Source organism: Bison bison, unplaced genomic scaffold (genome assembly GCF_000754665.1).
Source record: "Bison bison bison isolate TAMUID 2011002044 unplaced genomic scaffold, Bison_UMD1.0 scf7180017864039, whole genome shotgun sequence".
Lineage (NCBI taxonomy): Eukaryota > Metazoa > Chordata > Mammalia > Artiodactyla > Bovidae > Bison > Bison bison.
This window is the reverse complement of record NW_011494611.1, coordinates 2,412,798-2,416,333: the sequence shown is the minus strand read 5'-3', so window position 1 is coordinate 2,416,333 and position 3,536 is coordinate 2,412,798.

The window sequence follows — 3,536 nt, the reverse complement described above, 5'->3', positions numbered from 1 at the left end:
CTGGAAAAACCATAACCTTGACTAGACGGACCTTTGTTGACAAAGTAATGTCTCTGCTTTTTAATATGCTATCTAGGTTGGTCATAACTTTCCTTCCAAGGAGTAAGTGTCTAATAACTGATGTAGTTTTTAGCTGTGCTGTTATAGGTTTGAATAAAAAAAAATCCCCTACCACACCCCCAAAAGACTTGAAAGAAATCTGAAATGACCCAGAGCAGAAGCTGGGTGGGGAGTCAGAAGTCCAGAGAAATGATTCTGTGTTTTTACCAAAGCACCACAACACCCATGCGTGGAACCTACCGAAGGTCCGTGGGTGACGCTGTTGGCAGGCATTTTGACTGTGGGAGCTACCTGTGGTGGAAGACCCCTCATCAGGGCAGCAGCAACAAAAGATCCTTGACACCATGCTTTGGTGGGTGGTGGGAAGAGGAAAGGGCACTGCGGTGTCTGGTTCTGGGCCTCAATCCAGAAGCCCATTGTTATTTAAGCAGTGGGTCATACTGGACTAGCCTCCCCCAAGATATCACGCCCCTCTTCTCTCCCAAATCTCCTGTAGCGCCAGCAGATCCATGCCCTCTTCTGCCCAAAATTCACTTAACCATGGGAAGTACTGCTTCTGCTCTGCCAGTCTTTACCACGTGTGTGTGTGCTCAGTGGCTTTAGTCAGGTCCGACTCTTTGAGACCCCTCTGTCCATGGGGATTCTCCAGGCAAGAATACTGGAGTGGGTTGCCATGCCCTCCTCCAGGGGATCTTCCCGACCCAGGGAGGGAACCCTCGTGCTCCTGCACCCCCTGTATTGGCAGGCGAGTTCTTTACCACTAGCGCCACCTGGGAAGCCCAGTCTTTACCCCAGGGTCGCCTTATTGAAATCAGCAAATCTTAGAGTCTGGCCCAGTTCTCTGGACAAGGCTGTTTCCTAAATGAATAGAAGACTACAGCCAGAGAAAGCCAGTCCCTTCTCTGCCAGGACTTTTGGCAGCGCCCACAGGCCAGCCCATGCTTAGGGGTCAGATCTGTCTTTTGCTTTCTAGGTCTGTGCTCTTGGGTGGATTCTGTAATCTCTTTGAGCCTCACTTTCCTGCCTGGAAAACACTAGTGTTGAGTGGTACCCACCTTAAAGGAGTAAGTGATTAACTATGCACGGTGACCACTGGGGTGGCAGGTGCGTATAGATGCTGGCTCAGCACGCATTCTTTTTCCAGCCCCACTGGAATAGGTAACTTAGCTCAGCCTTGCTCCTTGAACTCTTGCTTGCATCACTCACCTGAGTCCAGGCTCCCGTCTGTCATAGGAGGCACTTGGGCTGCCCTTCTCTCCAGGGATGCTTCCGGCTCTGATGACACAAGCTGCAAGTCCTTGTCTCAGTCCCACTTTCTCCTTTCTTTCTCCCAGATGCCTGGTCATTCCTGCCCTTGCTCCCTCTTCCCTCTGGCCAAAGCCCCACTCTGGGAATTTCCGTCTTGGTGGCTGTCTTTACTAACGTCACACTGGCTTCATTTCCTGGCCTCACCCGTGGGCGCTGGCTCCCCACCCTTCCCAGCCAGCACTATCTCTCACCTGAATTATTGCAATGGCTTCCTGGCCTCTCCCAGCCCAGTCTCCATTAGTGTCAACACAGCTGAGAGTGTAAGTCGGATCGTGTCACCCCTCTGCTCCTTGGCTTCTCGTGTGAGGTCGAGGAAATGCTGAAGTCCTTCTCTGGGACTTCCCTCAAAAATTCACAGTCTCACTGCTACCCCTGCGGTCTCCTCTCATCCTTCCTTTATCCAGCTGCACCCAGCACCCCACCACGACTGCCTTTGCACATGCTCCATGCTCCACCTTTGGCCTGCAACGCCCTTCCTTAGAGATCCGCAAGCTCACCCCTCCCTCCTTCAAGGCTGTGCTTAAAGGTCATCTTTCTGGTGAGGTCTTCTGGCCAAGTCACCTGAATTATTTACCCTATTTAAATGGCCCTCCCCCTCCCCTGGCAGTCCCTGTTCATTCTTCTGCAGAGCCCTTGGCGCATTCCAACACCTCCTAGAGTTTATCTGCATGGGCTTTGTCTTCCCAGGAGAAAGGCTGGCTGGGGTGGGGTGGGTGTGGTGTTCCTTGCACTACCAATGACAGCCTCTAGATGGAAGCAGGAGCTAAAGAAAAGGGCCGTTGGTTTGCCCCCAAGTGGGCTGTGAACTTCAGGTCTCCCGTGACCCCACAGCAGTTCAACCAGAACGAGAAAGATCAGTGAGGTCAGAGGGGAAGACTCCTAGAGCTGGAGGAGCCCTTAGGGGTCATTCAACACAGGTGGGGAGATTGGGACCCAGGGAGAGAAACAGTGGGGTCATGGGAAGAGTAATGGCGTCTGCTTCCGGAGCAAAGTGGATAGGTGCCTAGGAGTGATGGAGATGTTGTCCTTTAAATACAGAAAAGTACTCTTCCTGCTCTCAGGCCCAACCTTTGAGCCCCTCTCACCTGCAGCTGGCAGAGCAGAGATGGGACTGTCTGTGATGTCACAGAGCCTGAGAACCAGGGAATGTTGGGGATAGAAGGGTTTGACTGGACCACAGAGTTAAAGAAGGGGGAGGACGTTTACTGACCCTCTGTCCCGTTGACCTTCCCTCGGTTCACGATGCCATGGCGTCTGCCCATGTTCATCAGGCTGGCTGGGGTGGTTCTGCCTCATGTAGCTCCTTCCTTGGAATAGGTTGCTGGGGCATGTTCTTCTCAGGGGGATTCTAGAGGCATGAGACAGCAAGCCCTACTGTGAAAACACATTTCTAAGCTTCTATTGGTATTCCATCTACTAGGTTTCCATTGGTTAAAGCAGGTCATATGATGAAGTTCAAAGTCAAGGGGGAGGAAAGGACACTTCACCCAAGAAGATTTGGCCAAGAAAGGTGAAGAACTGGCTAATAGTTTGCTGTGCCACAGGTAGATGTCATTGCTGTACCCATTTTACAGATGAGGAAACTAAAGCACAAAATTTATTAGGTATTTTGGCTAAAGTGATACTGCTAGTAATTGGCAAATGAAGTGATCAGAGGTGGAATATTAAAAGGTTCAAATTGCTTTACAAGTGGGTTATACCATTTTAGTTCCTTCTCTGCTGGGGTGGCAGTGCTGCTGCTACTTCCCCTCCTGTCTTGGCCTCTGTGCTATCATGGCAGTAACCAATTTAACAAGAAATTTGCAAAATGTATATGAAGAACATTGAAAAATAGCCCTGAGAGACAAAAAAGTAGGTTTGAACAAATGAAAAGCCATTTGTATGTGGATGGGAGGAGTCAAAATTGTAGAGGTGTTCGTTCTTCCTATGTTAATTTATATTTTTTTCCTAGGTTAATTTTAAAATTTAGTACTAGTTCCAGTTCAGTCGCTCAGTCGTGTCCGACTCTTTGCGACCCCATGAATCGCAGCACACCAGGCCTCCCTGTCCCTCACCAACTCCCAGAGTTCACTCAGACTCACGTCCATCGAGTCAGTGATGCCATCCAGCCATCTCATCCTCTGTTGTCCCCTTCTCCTCCCGCCCCCAATCCCTCCCAGCATCAGAGT